This window comes from Pituophis catenifer, unplaced genomic scaffold (genome assembly GCF_029215685.1).
Source record: "Pituophis catenifer annectens isolate HBS135680 unplaced genomic scaffold, rPitCat1.0.hap2 SCAF_3, whole genome shotgun sequence".
NCBI classification, from domain to species: Eukaryota; Metazoa; Chordata; class Lepidosauria; order Squamata; family Colubridae; genus Pituophis; species Pituophis catenifer.
In genome coordinates, this window is record NW_027256883.1 from 193,032,768 (window position 1) to 193,052,604 (window position 19,837).

The following is a 19,837-nucleotide window of genomic DNA, read 5'->3' on the forward strand; positions in this document are numbered from 1 at the left end:
GGGCTGCAGAGATATATAAGAGAAAAAGCAGCTCAAGTACCCTCTGACCTTTTATAATCCTAATTTACAAAGAAAAAAGTTTTAAAAAAAAATCAGGAAGCTGCAATCATTAGGGCAAGAATGGGCAACCCAGAATCCATGAGCAACCTACAGAATTCACAAAACTCCATTTGTACTCCCAAGTCCTTCTAGAGTGGGTGGAACTGAATATTTTTTGCATTTTTTTTTTTTAGTTTTGGGGATTTAAAGATCTAAGCATACTTAACTATTTCAATTTGGGCAAAATTGGGCAAAATTTCTATTGTTAACTCCTCCAACTCACAAAACATACAAACAAGTGAAAAATTCAGTCCTACTTGCTTCTGTGATAGCTCACAGATAGAATATAGTATTATAGTAGAGCCTCCAAGCCAAAAAGGATTGTTAACCTTGGGTTACATTGTTGAATTACAACTAGGGCAAGTTCAACTTCATTGAAACTCACTAGGTGATTTGGGGACCAATTTACTTAGAAAACTTGTTGCTATGGGGATAAAATTAAAGAAACTATGTATGGCTCCCTGAGCTCCTTAAATAAAAAGAGATAGATTTAAAAGAAAATAGCATTTGCCAAAAAAAAAAAAAAAAAACCTTCAGAGATTTTGGAAGACTGATTCCACACATCATCAATCCCTAATTCCTTTATGGGAAAACTGTTGATTGAGACTGGGAATTCAAACATCAAATATAAAATGTCATGTATCACTGGACAATGAATAAGTGTAATTATACAGCAGTTCTGCTTTATATTTTACTTATATCTGCTTCTTCTTCTTTTTTTCTATCCACTTCACTCAGATGACTCTTTACAGAAGTATTTCCAACTTGAAAATAAAACTAAGAGAAAAAGAGTTTGAGCACTGGAGTCCCTGGTATAATTATTCTCCTTTGCCTGACAATCTAATTTAAACCAGAATGATGCAGTAATTCATCACAGTTCTTTCAGTAACATACAGAAAACTTTAGTTTCTGGGTTTTTTCCCCCTTCCAATCAAGCCCCGTGTAGAGCTGGAGTGCAACACTCAGTACCTCTAATCAGCCATGTTCTTGGTTTATAAAGGTCCAGTAATACAAAATGTTAATATACATATAATATTTTTTTTAAGTTTTAAATAAAATATTTATTGGTGACCTTGATGAACCCAAAAGTAGCTGTGCAGGTTTCATCCTTATTTTTAAGCCTCTTTAAAAAAAATAAAAGTTTGCTTATCTTTGACGCTTAGCCAACGCACACAGGTGCTTTATGGGACCTTGCTAAGACAGTTCTGCGAGGCCTTCCAGAAAAGGCCTGCATTATTAAAACAACTCCCGACAGAGTCTTTCTTTGTCCAGGCTGCTCCCCTGGAAGCCCTGCCCATCCAGTCCATGTGGGCTCAGAGACCCTGATCTCCCTTCACTCTGTAGCATTGGAACCTGTATTTTCCCCATTGGAAGTCACAATTTTGATCTATTTGATAGATCACAATCATCTATTTTCACCACCTTGGTAGCTTCTCTGAATTCTACATCATTCAGTACAAAGGTCCAAACATTGTCGCAAAACCTGTATGTATTCAGAGAGCCCCTGAAATTGACTCTGTTTCTGACCCACTGTGCTAATGCAGCATTGATAGCTTTGTCAAACTGTAGGAGGACTTGAAGAGAAAGTGTGATCTGCTAGACTGAATGAGCTCATTCAGGCTTTCTTGAAGTCTTTTTCGCAGGGTGGTGTTTCTATACAGTTGGTAAGCCATGGCTCAAGTAGACAGATGCTGATCATCCACAGATCTGAAACCACCTGATTTTCACTAAAGACCTTGGCGAGGAGGGCCTGTTGTGGCCCGTCAGGGCCTGTGCAGCTAGTAGCTGATTCTGACAGCGAGGAGGCTGGTGTGGTGCTGCACCAGCAGCCTATGCAGCTGGCACTCAAGTCAGACAATGAGGAGGCTGGAGAAAATGTGGTGCCAGAGGCGGGGATTCAGCGAGGGCCATCAGAACCTCCAGAAGTTCCCTTAAGTGAAGAGGACAAAGAGGAGGAGCCGCTTCTTGATGCACGAGCGCGCAGAGCTGCCAAAGGCAGGAATGGCTCCTCAGGAGGAGGTCTCCTCAAGAGTAAGGTTTGGGGCTAATTGGCCACTCCCTTAGCCTATTTAAGGAGGAACGCCGACTGAAGCAATTTGCAGGGAATAACTTTGTTCACATACTTTCGTGTCTTGTCTTGCTTATCTTATCAGCTTCCTGCAAATTGCTTCTGAACATTCTGCCAACCACAGTAAGCTTTCTGTATTATTCTTTGAATTCTTGGCGACTGTTAATGCAGTTAATTAACAGCCGTTGTTGTAAAAAACTGGTTTATTTAGTAAACTAAGGTTTGAACGGACTTTGTATGTGCTATGTTCTTTGGAGTCCGTAGGTGGGGCAGAACAGGGCCTCTCACTCACATGGGTCCCACCAGGCTCCTCCAGACTTCCAAAATGGAGAAACAGGCCACCAGCTCCAATCCCTGCCTCTTTCCGACACCACCCAATATACAGATAATCTAAGGTGCTTTCAATTAAGGACCATTAACGTAAAATGATGGGCTCAGGGATTTTAAGCCACACATTGATATCATTTGGAGTTTTCTTTACCATATGTTACACACCCATTGTTATACACCACCTACAGGGTGGTGGCAAGTGTGAAACTATTAACATGTGACAAAAAATAACAAGTTAAGAGTCTCTAATTTTCAATGCAACTATAATTTTATGTCCAGACAGACAGACCAGGACTGAGCACAAGAATAGGACTGCATTAAACTTTAGGAAATTCTAATTCTAACACATTCTGAAGCTTCAACTCATTGCCATCCACTGAGAAAAAAAAATTTATTGTAAGGAAACATTCAAATGTTTTCATAACTTTTATCAGAGAAGCAAGGATGGCTTCTGAGGCTAAAAAAAGGAGACAATATAGAGAATGGTGCTTGCATAAGTTAATTTTAGATTCTCCTTCACTTACCTTATGCCTTTAATTTCTTTCGCTTGTTATTTCTTGCTCCATTTTTGTTCACTGCATAATATCTGGAGAGAGAGAAGTTCCCTGAGGATGGGCTCCAGCACGAGTCCAAAAGCTTGGAAGAATAAATCTCAGGTCACAGTGACCGACTCAGATTGGAAACTGCATAATATTGCTTATCCCAAAAGAGAATAGTGTGATAAGCAAGCGTGATGTTTACAAGTTAGGAAATTTGCTGCCCATTTTTTTCCATACTTTTTAATCTCAGAGTTTGGTGCAGAATTTTGTCGTCTAGGTACCATGTCAGAATCCCTGTGTCTTACTGAATCTGATGTTTCACAGGTATTTGACAGTCTGTGGATTACTTGATACTCTCTGAACATGGCTGTTGGCTTGCCAAAATGTCATTTACCTGTCTAGGTTTCCTCTGCACTTCTTTATTTCAAAAACCCATGTACTTGCTTGTAAAGGTAAAGGTAAAGGTAAAGGTTCCCCTTGCACATATGTGCTAGTCATTCCTGACTCTAGGGGGCAGTGCTCATCTCCGTTTCAAAGCCGAAGAGCCAGCGCTGTCCAAAGACATCTCCGTGGTCATGTGGCTGGCATGACTAAATGCCAAAGGCGCATAGAATGCTGTTATCTTCCCACCAAAGGTGGTCCCTATTTTTCTATTTGCATCTTTTACATGCTTTCGAACTGCTAGGTTGGCAGAAGCTGGGACAAGTAACGGGAGCTCACCCTGTTACGTGGCACTAGGGATTCAAACTGCTGAACTGCTGACCTTTCGATCGACACGCTCAGCGTCTTAGCCACTGAGCCACCCGCATCCCTAATGTACTTGCTTGTAGATGATGCTATGAAAAGTTGCCTTTTTCTGTAACTGCCTATTTGCCTAATTCTGCATCTCATTGTCATGCCAGAAAAGGAGCAGGGGTGGAGGGGGTGCCTCTTTGTCTATGACAATTGCACATAATTTTTTTAGAGAAGTTCATTGTTCCACCTACCAGCATTAGAAATTTTAAAGACAGTGGAAATTTGCCAGCAGCAGGGCCGGATTTTCCTATAGGCTAACTAGGCTTCAGCCTAGGGCCTCAAGATCAAGAGGGGCCTACACAGTGGTGGGATTCTGGCGGTTCTAGGGGGTTCGGCCGAACCCTTTGTTAAATTGCTGGTTCGCCCGCCCCTCGCCTCCCACCCACGCGGCACCAGCCTACCATAGCCAGGGGTGGGCAATTGTGGCTCTTTTACAACCTGTGGCCTTCAACTTCCAGAATTCCTGAGACAGCTTGGCTGTCTCAGGAATTCTGGGAGTTGAAGGCCACAGGTTGTAAAAGAGCCACAATTGCCCACCCCTCCCCTAGCCTGAGTTCCGCTGCCTGGGATCCACGTGGGGCTCCGGACGCAAGAGAGCAGGATGGAGAAAGCAGCTTCCACGCCTTCACTCACCCTCCCTCTCTGCTCTGTTGGATCGCCGACCGTTCGCTTACCCCGCCCACTCCCAATCTATTGCTGCCTCCGATGGCTAGAGGAAAAAAAAACTTCAAATTCTTGCCGCGGGGCTTCAAAGGGCCGCCCTAGAGCCAGTGCTGCAGCCGAACCCTTTGTTAAATTGCTGGCTTGCCCCGCCCCTCCGCACCACTATTTATTGCCAATAAATAGTGGTGGGCGAGGGGTGGGGGAGCCAGCAATTTAACAAAGGGTTCCGTGTTTTTTTGTAATTTTATTGGCCTCCGGAGCTTCAGCATAGGCTAATTAGCCCTTGCTTAGATCGGCTCCCGACCCCCAGCTGATTTGCTCTCAGCTGTTTTGCTCACGGATCTGCTCCTTGCTTGCAAAGAGTGCTGATTTTTTCCCCCCTAGCTATACTGAAAAACGAAAGAGAAAGTAAAGCAGGCTGTTGGCTTTGCACGTTGGAAAATTAGGCAGGCAGATTTCTTTTTCCTCACCAAAAAAGGTAGGTGCAAACAACTAGAAATTTAGGGAAAAAGAGGAGATTTTAAAACACAAAAGAAAAAAAGCTCTATTTAACTAGGGAATTGTAATAATTGAGATACTATTAATTGTATATTTCTGAAAGCAGAAATGGTTAAGTTGTGGTTTGGAGGAATATATGGGGGAAATTATTTGGTTTATTATTATTGGTAAATATAATTAATGGATTTGTAAGAAATTGGATTGCATGGAAATAATTGGAATATTCACGTTCATATTGATTAATATACAAAAAAGGTAGTTATATAACTAATTGATTTATATTAAAATGTTGAATTTATATTAAACAACTAATATTACATAATTAACCAATGTGAGGATGGATATAAAAATAGATGACAATGGGAAGGGGTATAAAATAGAATAGAAGGGAAAAATTGAATTTGATTAAGATTAGAGATGAGGATGAGGGTAATATTGGTTTTTTACAAAAATAGATGAGGAATAAATATGGCAAAAAGGAAATATAGAAATTGTAAATTTAATTGAAATGACTAAACACTGTTTAAATTTGTGAACCGGCCAAATACTCTGTTCAAAGAAAATACATTGTATGTTTGTATGTGTGTTTCTAATTATTGTTATTTATTCATATTTGTTCTCTCTTATTTTTTAAAGTTTAACAATTCATTCTTTATCTTAATATCTTTATATTTGTTTGGGGTTGGCTTTCTTCCCTTTCATCTTTTTTATTGTACAGCAATCTTTCTCCTCAAACCTACCACCTCTCTTTTCTTTCCTTCTTACTTTCTCTTCCTCCCCCTCTTCTTCTCCTCCCTACTTCCTCTTCCTTTCTCCTTCTCCTCCTCTCTTCCTCCCTCTCTCTCTTACTCTAATTTCCCTTCCCTTCCTTCATCCCTCTCTATTGCTATATCCTTTTATGCATATGGACTACTCAGAGGGCTGAAAAAGTTATTTCTGACTGATCCTCGCACTTTTGACCAGTCCTCGAACTTACGACTGTCCTCACATTTTACATTTTTGCCCTATCTTGTCACCATGGTGAAGAAAAGCAGTTGTGAAATGAGTGACATGGTTGTTAAGAAAGCTGCACGGGCATAAATGTGAGGATGGTCATAAGTGTGAGGACCAGTCAAAAGTGTAAGGCCCAGTCAGAAACAACTTTTTTCAGCCCTCTGAAAAAAGTCTATGCACATAGCCACGCCCACCCGGTCACATGACGAGCTACCCACGCCTACACAGTCACATGACCAGCTAGCCACGCCCACCCAGTCACATGATTGCCAAGCCACACCCCCAACTAAGCCACGCCCACAGAACCTGTTGTTAAAAATTGAATCCCACCACTGGTGAAAGGGCCTCATAAGTGGAATAGCCTAGGGCCTCTTTCAATCTAAATCCGGCCCTGGCCAGCAGAGCAAATGTCGAAATCTGGAGGAATACAATTTATTACCTTTATTTTTGTGAAGGGAATAAATTATATTGTGCATTTAAAATATGGACCACAGAAGCTGAGATGAGTCAATTTTTGGCTGGCAATTCTTAGCAGTATATGTATATGTGTCCATGTTTATGTCAAAAATCCAAATGTATCAGAACAGAGTGAAAAACAAAAACCCACCAAGAACAATCCAAGAACAAATGCACTTCAATGCATTTAGCTGGATTTAGAACTGTTGGGTGATAAAAAGATTGGTTGCCTAGAATTGCCTAAGGAACTAGCTTTTAACCCTTCTAAAAATGTTACGCATAGCCCCAGAAGGTTACATACTTCTGTGTTAATGGAAACAAGAATAGGTAATGTGGAAATGCAAAATTTAAGGCATACATATGAAAGCATGCTACATTTGGCTAGATGGACTTGTGGTATGTCTTAAATCATAAATCATCTTCATTGAGAAGAACTAGATGTGAACCAAAGCAGCTGCCTTCCATTTATTAGACTCACTTGTAAGTGATGTACTTTGAGGTCTATTTCAGAAAGAAGTTTTGGCAGCCATGTTAAAACACTGGCTGTGGTTTGATTTTTGTTTTTAAAAGAGTTTTGATGGCTCACAAATATGCTGAGTAAGGAAACTTAGAGGATGTCTATCTCATTGATACAAATACATATATACAAATACCAGAAGTGGTATTTGGTGGAAGTGGTATACAAATATTCAGCAGATTCTGACCAGTTCTGGAAAACCGGCAGCGGAAATTTTGAGTAGTTCGGACAACCGCTGACTGGCCCCGCCCCCATCTATTCTCTGCCTCCCAAGTCCCAGCTGATCAGGAGGAAATGGGGATTTTGCAGTATCCTTCCCCTGGAGCGGGGTGGGAATGGAGATTTTATAGTATCCTTCCCCTGCCACGCCCACCAAGCCACACCCACCAAGCCATGCCCACAGAATTGGTAGTAAAAAAATTTGAATCCCACCACTGCATCAGACTCCCTGACAAACAATATTATAAAAATAATAATAGCCACAGAGCATGTTGCAGAATATTTCAACTAACTTTTGTTTAAAAACGTATCCCCAAAGTAACCAAATAAATGAATTTCTTTAAAGGTTGATGATTGGAAGAAAGCTTCCCTGATTAAAGACCAGGACTGACAAAGTATCAATCACTGCTTCTTTTGATTAGACCCCATACTAATCTTTGTCACTGTATAATGACTATCTTGGCAAACAGAGTCTGATTGCTTCAGGCAACTCATTTGCATTAATCAAATAAAGTAAAAAAGACAAGGATGCACTTGACTGTACAAGGCAAGATGGTACGTATCTCACTGCAGAATAAAAATGGTGAGAATTCACAAATATGAGCTTCATTGATCCGTGGAATTCTACGCATTAATGGTATAATCAGGTTCTGCATGCATTTGTGAATCTCTCTTAGCTGGAGACACATTATTGGCCATCCTAGCCAATATTTTTTATCCTGACTACATGATATGAGGGTACATTACATTTAACTGCCCCCTTTGGGGTAGGAATTTACAGTCTGATAACTTTTTTTTAAATTAAACATCTGTAGGAAGAAAAATCACCAGACTGGACTTTGGGGAAGGCAGGTATTTCACTTACTTTTTAAATTATTCAAGGTGACTGAGTGGGAGCTTCTATAAAACTTAAGAAGCTTCAAGTTGTTTGCTGAACTAGAAGCCTCTTCTATGATGCTTTCCTGTGGAGACTGGGACCATCTAGCACAGGGATTCCCATTCCCAACCCCCGGTCCATGGACCGCTACCATAGACTATCTGGAAGGCCCTGTACTACGGTGGGTGATGTTGTTGTACGCAACCCCTGCGAAAGGGATAAGATCAGACCAATCAGTTCGTTGGTATGACACATAGCAAAGGAGATAGCGTTCTACATCGGCGTTAGCACGTTCCGCAGCTCCGTTGGTGCTAGGGTGAAATGCTGAACTCAACCCCTGGGTGGATCCTATCCTAGTCCAAAGCCCATTGGGAAGCTCCATATGCACAAGAGGTGGGCACGCACAGGAAACCATCCTCTCTCACACATACCCCTGCTGTTGCCGCTGCCACTACTGATTCACAGAGCCAGAAAGCTTGGGGCTGCTGATCTAGAAGGTGTCCTGGAAAAAGCTCTAAAACTGAAATGAACTTAACATTTTAAGTTAAGCAAGAAGTTATATCTAGGTTTAGCATCTAGACTATAGTTTTTAGCTCATTTCATTCAGATGAGGCATATTACAAAGGAAGCACGAATGGATTTGTAGAGATGGATTGTTTAACTTTTTTCAAATATACCTTCAAGTGTAAAGCTGTTTTTTTTAAAAAAAACAACAACTCCAAGACAATTTAATATACTTATGAACCCACATTTCAAAACTTTGTGGCATTTATATCTTCTCTTTTATAAGGTACGAAGGAAAAGATATATTTCTAAATACTTAAGTCTACTATATCTTTTCTTATTTGGAAATAATGTTGTTGTGCAAATCCCCTTTATTCTTTGTATGCATAAGCAATAAAATCATATAAAGCAACTCACAGATGGAGAATAGCAGTTGATGAGATGATTTGCTGTTGATTCTGGTACAAAACGTTACTTAGAAATTATCTCTATGAAAATCTCTATTTATTTGAGTTTGGCAAGTGGTAGGACTCCAATGTTGCTGCCCCACAATTCCCAATCCTAATCAGCCAGCATGGCGATTGGCCAATTATCTGAGGATGATGAGAATTGTGGTCCCACATCCTGGGATGGCACCACCTTTTAAAATTCGGCATAGTGGATTACAAATAAAACAAATTAAAAAGACATTTATTTTATATGTTCTATGAGGTAATGTTGATGCTACCTAAATTATCTTAAGCAATATTTTGTATGCTGATACCTTCCAGGCGCCCTAAATGTTATTTTCAAAATCCCAGCATCCGTCAATAGACCAATCACCATTCAGACAAAGAGTTAATGTCCGGATGGTATCAAATTATTTTTTGGAGTATAAAACACACTGGAGTATAAGACGCACCTTAGTTTTGGGGGAGGAAAATAAGAAAAAAGCTGATTGGCGGATGGATCGGCCTCCCGGTATACCCCCAATCAGCTGTTCCCAGAGGTGAATTTTAGCAACAGGTTTGTTAGTTGTGAGCTCTGTTCCTTGCTTTTTTTTTTTTTTTTTTTTGCTTTTTTTCTGCCTCTGAAAGCCACTGAAACAGAGCTTCAGAAAAAAAAAGTCTCTGAAGCTCTGTTTTTGAGGCTTATTTTCTGAAGCTCTGTTTGGGGCTTTTTTTTCTGAAGGGTCGTTTCTGATGCTTTTTTCAGCCTCTGACACCTCTGTTTGAGAAGCTGGGCAGTGAGATACGTATACATTTGGAGTATAAGATACACCCAGATTTTCACCTTCTTTTTTAAGGGGAAAAGGTGCGTCTTATACTCTGAAAAATACGGTACATATTACAGCCATTCTATGAAAAATTATTTGAGAATCTCACCTAGAATATTGATCATGTTACCCTAGGCTCTCTGCTATAATAGATTCTGTAACATGAATAACATCACCTAAGTCTTAATGAACATTCCCTGCTCTGTTAATTGTTATTTCTTTTCTGGTCTTCAGTTGACCAAATCCGTTTTTGTGCCAAATAATTGATGCCTGTAAGGTCTTGTGTATGATCTCAGGGCCACTGTCAGAATAAATAATTACTTGAAAAAGGGGAAGATGTGCAGCTCATTATGTTCTGCATTCCTTAATTTAATGCAGGTAGGCAAGATTAGCTTTCTTCAAGTTGAATTCTGAAAGCTGAACAAATAAGAAGAGATAACTATAAATATACATTCAAAGAAAAAATATATAGTAAAGTAAATGTGAAAGAAAGAAGTGACAAAGGAAAAGGAAGATAGAAAAAGAAAACATGAAAAATATATAAAGAAGCAGCTGTAAAAAATTAATACTTTTTTTTTAAAAAAAGAGATGACGGATTGATAAATGAAGAACAGATCAAAGTGTGTGTTGCAGCAGGAAGATAAATTGAGCTTGGCAAAAGTTCTAGGCAGAGATGGTTTGAAGAGGTATGCCATTCTCAATTTCTGATAAACAACCTGGATTTAAAAGTCAGTGAAGTTTTCCCAATGCTTGATTGTCTCCTTTGGTTTCTCAAATTCCATTACCAAAATCTTTAGTCTGATCATGAAGCAGTTTCTCTTCTGTTATGCTGTTTGCAAAATTAGGCAGACTTTGACTGCCCACTGATAACCTACCATCAATTGTAATATCTTATTTTGTCTGTCTTTTATTTTTATTTTATTTTTTGTTATTATTATTGTTTTTTAATGCTTTTATTTGTAATGCTGGTCTGTGTAATGCTAGTCTGGTTAATAAAAGTTGATTGATTGATGAAAGTTTGAGATCAGTGACTTGACTCTGTTGCAAGCACACCCCATACTTAGATAATGAGATTGGCCAACAAACTTCACATTCAAGATTAACTCAACCTTCCATCCTTCTGGGGTTGGTAAAATGAGGACCCAGTTTGTTGGGGGACAATATGCAAACTGCAAATGCTAACATTGCAAACTGCCCAGATAGTGCTGTAAAACTCTATAGGGTGGTATATAAGTCTAAATGCTATTGCTATTCATGAAGAACAAGTTCTAAGTAGGTCATGGCCCATCAGCAACAAATGTTGCCAACAAGGAATCTGTGCCAAGAAGAATTTGTCATTGGCAGTCAAATCATTTCAGACATCATACTCTACAGTTTGGTTGAAACAGAATAAAGTACACATAGCTCGCTGGATTTGGGTTTACGTAGCATTTAAGTTTGGCTATCTCCCAATCTGTTATGGCACGCCTGGGTGTTCATAAAAGTAAGATCATTTTACAAAGCACTATGTGGTCAAGGCATTCATAAACCATAATCTCTTTAATGCAATATCACATTTTTCTACTGCTGTGCTATAGTATTTTTAGAATATTCCCTGATGTATAGACAATGCCAGCGGCTACAATCCATAAATATTTGACGGTAAAGCATGGATTTTTTTAAAAAAATGTCCTATGGTTTCTCAAAAGATCAGCTGAAAATCTGCCTACACAACTGTATCTGTAAATCTCTATTTGTATTTAAAACTAGGTCATAGTACTCAGCGTAACAATTTTTCAGTGCATCAGAGGCCTTCTTTGAACGGTGACCCTAGGTCAATCTTATTTTTAGTTTTGCTTGTTTGTTTGTTTGCTAAGAATTCATCTCAAAACAGTGGCTTTGTTCTACACAATATTCTGTACCAAAAATATAACATACAATCGTGTTCCAGTGGCTTAAAATACGTATAGTAAGAAAGCCACTACTCTTAGTATCATAAAAAGACATTATATACATAGAAATATATAACCGTGAGCAAGAAGAACTGATGGCAGGTGGACCAAGGCAGTCATAGAATGGATCCCACTCAGTGGTGAAATCTAAAATTTGTTACTAGCGGTTATGTGGGCGTGGCTTGGTGGTGGTGGTGGGGTAATGTGACTGGGTGGGCATGGCCAATTTTTTTTTAAACTTTTAAAACCATTTTTTCTACAACCTCTTCGGCGAAGAGGTTGTAAAAAAATGCTTTCAAAAGGCTCTGACGATCCCAGCTGAGTTGCCTGATGGCAGAGGATTTTTTAAAAAGCCTCTGCTGATCAGGCAACTCAGCTGGGATCAGCAGAAGCATTTAAAAGTAAAAAAGAGTTTTTTCCTTTTAAATGTCTCTGACGATCTAAGCTGAGTTTTTTTAAAAGCCTCTGCCAATCAGGCAACTCAGCTTGGATCGTCAGAGCCATTTAAAAGAAAAAAGGGGTTTTCTTTCTTTAAAAGCCTTTGACGATCCCAGCTGAGCCGCGCGATCATCAGAGGCTTTTTTTTTTACTTTTAAAAGCATTTTTTCTGCTGAAGAGGTTGTAGAAAAAATACTTTTAAAAGTTAAAAAAAGCCTCTGATGATTATGCGGCTCAGCTGGGCATGGGGGGGGCAGGGATTTTTGCTACCGGTTCTCTGAACCACCCGCCTCCATCGCTACCGGATCGGGCGATCCGGTCCAAAACGGGAGCATTTCACCCCTGATCCCACTTGATAAAAAGTGTCCACGAAAGAGACCTAAAACAAGATGGATCAACAACATCAGCAAGTACTGCCAGCCCAGTACAATTGGCAAAAGAAAGTTCAGGACCATATAGTTTGAAAATATGTGGAAGAGGCCTTCATTCTGTAGTAGATAGACAATGCCTAGAATGATGTCTTTTAAATTATAAGACTGTTTTTTAAATTATAAGGCTAAGAGCTGGAGCTGGTCTCTATACTCATACAGCAGGGACTTTCTCACTATACAGTAGTGGCCAAAATTGTGGAAACATTTTAGGAAAAGTGTATTTTCTAAAACTACCTAATAACACCACTTTTTTTGGAGTAGTACCATAAAATTATATATCAATGGAAAGATAATTTAATCAAGAATGTAATGCAATAACTTTTATGAAGGATTTGCTATTAGAATAGCAGTTACAGTATAAAGAAGAAAAGTGAAACACATAGAAAAAACGAGATATACAAAAATTATCACCATAGAAAAAATGAGATATACAAAAATTATCACGTCAGTTAATACTTAGTTGGATAACCTTTAGCATTAATTACGGCCTTACAACGACTTCCCATGGAGTGAACCAAGTCTTTTAGTTCTGCAGCTGTTATAATGTGAAACCAAGATTGAATGATTGCTTCCATTAACTGGTTTTTATTGCTGGGCCGCTTCTGACTAACAAGTTTTTTTAGTCAGAAAATCCATAGATTTTCAATTGGGTTAAGGTCTGGGCTATTCCCAGGCCATTCCAGCAGTGAAATGTGATTATCTTGAAACTCCCCCCAAAAAAGTGGTGTTATTAGCCATCAAACCCCAAAAATATACTTTTCCCAAAAGGTTTCCACAATTTTGGCCACTACTGTACATATTTTAAGCATCTGGAACAGATTCAGGAGTTAAATCAGTTCAAAAGCTCATTTCTTACATGGAACTCTTGAACCAAGAAAATATTAATGTGTTTCTAAAGCTGATTTTCCATTGAGCAGAACCAGGATTTTTTTTTTTACTTGTTCAGATTTAATCTGTAATCTTATACCTATCTGTCATAATAGTGGGAATAAGATTTATTTTGACACATTCACCTTTCCCCATAGGATGAGGTTTAATGACTCCCATCTAGCCATATTCTGAAGAACCTTCTTTATATTTTTTATTTATATTACATGGCACTGAGTTATATCTTTGGATATGCACATACCTAAATATTTAGAGGATTTGGTCAAGTACAGAATTGATATTTCTTAAACAGATGGGTAACCATTTTTTTTATCTAATGGCATCAACTCTGATTAGGACCAGTTGATATAATATTCTGCTATTTTGGAAAAAATATCTATGTACTTTGCATCTACATGAATAGTAGTGTGAGGTTTAGAAATAAACAGAAGAATTTCATCTGCAAATAAAACAAGTTTATATTCAACTGAATTATGCGCGGTTCCGTAAATCTCCCTAATGTTGTCTGAGAAAGCAAAGTTTCATATTAGAAACACACACACACACAAAACACACACACACAAATACACATATGGATAATGTTTGCATTAGATAATTTTATGTAGCAATAGCACTTAAACTTATATACTGCTTCACAGTGCTTTACAGCCCTCTCTAAGCGGTTCACAGAGTCAGCATATTGCCCCCAACAATCTGGGTCCTCATTTTACCAACCTCGGAAGGATGGAAGGCGGAGTCAACCTTGAGCCTGGTGAGAATTGAACTCCTGGAGCAGTGAGTTAGCCCTGCAGTACTGTATTCTAACCACTGTGCCACCACGACTCAAACAATTGAAATTGTTTGCTATAATGACATAGCATACAATATAGTTTATATTTTGTTTTTGTTTTTTATTTTTGGTGGTTGTTTTTTTTTCACCTATTTTTTTAAGCTCTTGTGTATTTTTTAATAATGTATGTATTTTGTATTTTGTTATTTTTAGGGGTTTTTTTTTCTTTTCCTGTTATAATTTAAAAAGGATTTTTTTAAAAAAAATTAAAGGATGGAATTAATGGAAGATGGAGGATTGACAGAATCCTTGTGAACTCCTTCAGTTGGAGCTCCAATTTCAGAGAATATTGAAAAAGGAAAATTCCATAGTGAATTTGGTAAAAACCTGTTTGGGGGCATAATAAATAATTGGTTATTTTCAGCCTAGTTTCAAAAGAGTCTCCCAGCATTGTGCTCAGCAAAAGAATAAAAATGCAGGAATCCCACAGTCATTTCTTAGCTGGCATGTGTGACAGAAGGAATGAATTCAGGTTTCTTCATATTGAATGACAATGCTTGCAGCAAACCAAGTTAAAAGAGGCGTGCTGCATGGAAGCCAAGGCTTTATGGCCCACGCGTGCAACTTTTTAAAAGAAAGAAAAGGGGGAAAGAAAGCCTGTTGTGCAGCTACCCTATTGTCCTAGTTTTCATTCAGCAGGATAGTTTCAGCTCTACAGATTGCTTGAAAGAACTTACTGTACTGCTTCCCACATCTACAGTGCATCATTTGGGAGGTATAAACCAACTGGAGTATTATAGGAGTAGTTAACAGAATACTAATAAAGGAGAATATTTGTACCTCAGAGTTGACATGAGGGGTTTTCTTGAAGACAAGAAAACAAGCCAACTAGGTAACATCATCAGACGATAATGAAATGTCTGCAAGAAAAAAAGCAAGCTCAAAGAGCACCAAGGACCCCCTCAGTTAACAAAATAACAGAGTTGGAAGGGACCTTGGAGGTCTTCTTGTCCAACCTCTGCTCAAGCAGGAAAACCTATACCATTTCAGACAAATGGTTGTCCAATCTCTTTTTAAAAACTTCCAGTGTTGGAGCATCCTCAACTTCTGGAGGCAAGTCATTCCACCGATTAATTGTTCTAATTGTCAGGAAATTTCTCCTTAATTCTAGGTTGGTTCTCTCCTTGATTAATTTCCATCCATTGCTTCCTGTCCTGCCCTCAGCAGCTTTGTAGAATAGGTTAACTACTCTTCTTTGTGGCAGCCCCTGAGATATTGGAACACTGCTATCATGTCACCCCTGGTCCTTCTTTTCATTAAACTAGACCTGACCAGTTCCTGCAACCATTCTTCATATTGGGGATTCTGTTGGGGATTCTGGAAATGATTGACGAATGAATCAGAGTGGAGCCATTTTTATGTTTAAGTTTATGCCATTTTGCCTTAGGAATAGCCACTTTAAAGGTAAAGGTAAAGGTTCCCCTCACACATATGTGCAAGTTGTTTCCGACTCTAGGGGGCTCATCTCCATTTCAAAGCCGAAGAGCCAGCGCTGTCCAAAGATTCTCCGTGGTCATGTGGCTGGCATGACTAAATGCCAAAGGTGCACAGAACACTGTTACCTTCCCACCAAAGGTGGTCCCTATTTTTTCTACTTGCATTTTTACGTGCTTTCGAACTGCTAGATTGACAGAAGCTGGGACAAGTAATGGGAGCTCACCCCATTATGTGGCACTAGGGATTCAAAATGCTGAACTGCCAACCTTTCAATCGCCAAGCTCAGCATCTTAGCCACTGAGCCACCATGTCCCTTTGAGCCACTGTGTTCCTTATAGCCACTTTACAAATTGGTATATGTGATGGTTAGTTTAACTTTCTGTTATCTCACAAGACACTGTTAAAGACAAATGTAAGAATGTGTTGACTCATCCAACTGTACCAGCTACAAGGATGAACAGTCTAGTAGGAAGTGGTTTGCGTACTGAAGTACATTTGTAGTTTTGCTGAATAGATCCTAACTGCTAGGATCTATTATCTGTATTGAAGTATAATTATCTGTATTGCATATGCTAAACCTTAGAAGAGAATCCCAGAGGAAGAAAGGGTGGAATCTCTTCTTCCTCACTTGCAAGCTTAAATAAACATTTGTCTTACTGTTACAAACTGCATTCAAGAATTGTCCATCATCAGGATGTGAAAAGGTCGTATGCAATTATTGTCCCTGAATAAATGTAGAAGCTGTAAGTTATTCTTTTGCATCCTTGAAATTATCACAAGCAGTGTAGTAGACCTACCTCTTTGAAACGTGTCTGACAAGCACCAATAAACATTAAAGTCTTGACGGATTAAATATGGATTAAAATATGCTCTATTCAAGTACAATGTCTTTTTCATTGCACTGTAGAGCTACGGGGGAAGTAGGGTCAAAAGTAGAATTCATTAGGTTGCATCTGAATGGGTATATACCCAGTTTCACATTTTCAAATCAATACTTAAAAACTGAAAATAATTTAGAAATTTGCAGTACAATTTGTCACAAACTAGAAAATTGTACATCAGGAAAATGTTATGTATCAGATGGAAATTTGTATATTGATGTAAATAATGTTAAAAGTACATTATATTAGGAGAAATTATTTGCAAAATAGGTTTCATCAGGCCAGACTTCAGGTTGGTTGTTTTTTTTTTACCTTTGGAGAAATGTATGCCAAAGATGTAGAGACTTAAATAATGCACATTTAATTTTCAAGTTCAGTGAACTGAATGTGAGGCATGTGCAAAAAATAAACTAGGAAATTAAACTTCATATATATGCTCATCTTGGGTAGAAGCCTGAGAAGCAGCATGTGACAGCAGTCCCTGAGCAGCTTTTGGGGGTTATTTGTTGTGTGTTATTGTTGGTTTATTAGGATATTCTTTTATCTTTATCAATTGATTATGTGCCATCAAGTTATTTTCAAGTCCTAGGGGCATAGATTTTCCCCATGGTTATCTGTCCCTCACCTGGTCTTTTAAGTCTTCCAATCATGCACTCATTGCCTGCTGGTCTTCCTCTTCTTCTCTTTCCTTCCATCTTTCCCACCATTAGAGCCATTTCAATGAGTATCTCCTCATAATGTGTCTGAAGTTGGATAACTTGAGCCTGGTCAGTTGTGCTTTGAACTCTGGGTTGTTTTTGACAAACCATTTCTTTGTTTTCTTATCCATCCACACTGTTCTTGGCATTCTTGTCCAACACCAAAGTTCAAAAGCATTCATATTCTTCCTAATCCACTTCTTCAATGTTTCTTTTATATTAGATAATAGAAATACAGAACTGAAAAGGGATTCCTTTTCCAGAAGTACCACTTATCCTTGGGATAGCCCCTTTAGAAACATGGTTCCATCTGTGGCATTCCTCAGACTAAAACCTCACAGGGTGGCTATGGCTCCTGCTTTTACAGGCCCCTCATGACATGCTGTTTTGGCAACTATTTTAGAATAATGCGTGCAGGATAGCATACATAAAATACTGTTATTACAAGAGACTTCTTGAGCCTTGGGGCTCAAATTTCAATCATTTATTTCAGATGCTTTTGCATTTAGCACCAAGGCATAAAGCACAATAATGAATTATTGTGTTTAGCATAAAACTATTCTTTTTTATTTATTGTTCCTTAAAAACAGAAAAGTGTTCCATTAAAGTGTTGAACTATTAAAATTTAAAATGCATAAAACAAGAAACTAATAATAATCTTAGCTGTGCATATGTGAAGATGGTGACAGGAATCTGGGAAGCCATATAGCCCTTAATTTCATGAATTCATCATTTTGGAGCATTCTGGGAAATTTTAAATCCCAGAATCCCAGACTTGACTTAACAGTGAGAATGTGTATAGCAACTGATAAGCAATAGGACAAGCTGAAAGATTTCTGTTCTGATTTTGTTTCTCCCTTCTATCTCATTTTCTTGATAGGACCTAGCATCCTACCTCATCTCTCACATGTCCTGGCATTAAATTTGGGAAGATAATCTACAGCCCAAAGGCCACATGTGTTTTCATCCCCTCTCAATTTTGTAGTCCCCAAAGCACACTGAGATTTCACCGCTGAAATTCAATAGCAAAATGAAAGTGAATGATATAGTGATGGCAAGACAAGAAAGAATGGATGGAAACTAATCAAGGAGAGAAGCAATCATGGAGAAGAACTAAGGAGAACTTCATAACAGTGAGAATAATTAACCAGTGGAATGGCTGGCCTTCAGAAGTTGTGGGTGCTTCATTACTGGAGGACTTTAAGAAGAGACTGGACAGCCACTTGTCTGGTATGGTATAGGATCTCTTGCTTAAGCAAGATGTGGATTAGAAGACCTCCAAGGTCCCCTCCAACTCTGTTATTCTGCTATTCTGTTATATTCTTAAATAGATCTTAAATAGATCTCCAGGTGGACAGGGGTGGTCCCAGATGTCACTACTACTAATGATGTGACATTACTAGATATTTCCAATATATGTCTTGTAGGTCAGCTATGCATTCTTAGGCATGTGATTCAGACAGCATTTTTCATTTCCTGGGGAAAATCACATCCAGAGTACATTGGATGCTTGTTTCTGGAATCCAGATGACTTCCTAAAGCCATGATGGCGAACCTATGGCACGCGTGCCACAGGTGGCACGTGGAGCCATATTAGTGGGCATGCCAGCTTAACTCTGGCACGCTGGCCAGCTGATTTTTGGGCCTTCTGGGCCCACCAGAAGTAGGGAAACAGGCTGTTTCCTGCCTCTGGAGGTCCGGGGGGTGGGGGGAAGGCCCGTTCTTTCTTATCTGGTTCCAGATCCTCTCTATTTATCTGGGAAGGGCGAAACAGCCTTTCCCACTCCCTTGGAGGCCCTACGGAGGCTGAAAGGGCCTATTTCCCAACTCCCTGTGGGACAGGAAGTGACTTTTTTGCTGTCCCCAGCCTCCAGAGACTCCTAGAGAGGCTCTGGAGGCTGGGGACAGCAAAAAACGTCACTTCCTGTCCCACCAGGAGTTGGGAAATGTGCTGTTTCAGGCCTTTGGAGGGCCTCGGAGAGAGTGAGAAAGGCTATTTTGCCCTTCCCAGATAAATAGAGAGGATCTGGAACCAGATAAGAAAGAAAAACAGACCTACCAGGCCATCATGTGCCAGGAGCGGGGGGGGGTTGCGCGTGCATGCACGTGGGCACATGCGCGTGTGACCCACCCCCCCTCTCCTGGCACGTGATGGCAAAAAGGTTAGCCATCACTGTCCTAAAGCATTCCTACTATAGAGAAGGTTCAGCTTTACATATATGAGTCTCTCTTCTTCCTATTGGAGATATTGCAGAAAAACAGACCTAGTTTGTGTCTGCGCGGACGTCATGATGTTGTTTTTTTGCAATGATTTTAAGCCTCTGCTTATGCACAGAAGGCTTTGCACATGCATGCGCGAACGACACCACACGCACATTTGCAAACCGGTAGGGAAGGTAAGTGAATTTCACCCCTGAAACAAAGTTATATGAAAACCACAGGGCAGTAGTGTACTTTCTAACGTATCTCACATACTAAAGCCATAGCTTAC

General features: G+C 39.3%; 1 pseudogene; it reads right to left on the reverse strand.

The window, feature by feature from the left end:
- Positions 1-1,432: 1,432 nt before the first annotated feature.
- On the reverse strand, positions 1,433-1,772 carry LOC139314414 (transcription initiation factor IIA subunit 2 pseudogene; annotated as a pseudogene).
- Between the last annotated feature and the right edge of the window lie 18,065 nt (positions 1,773-19,837).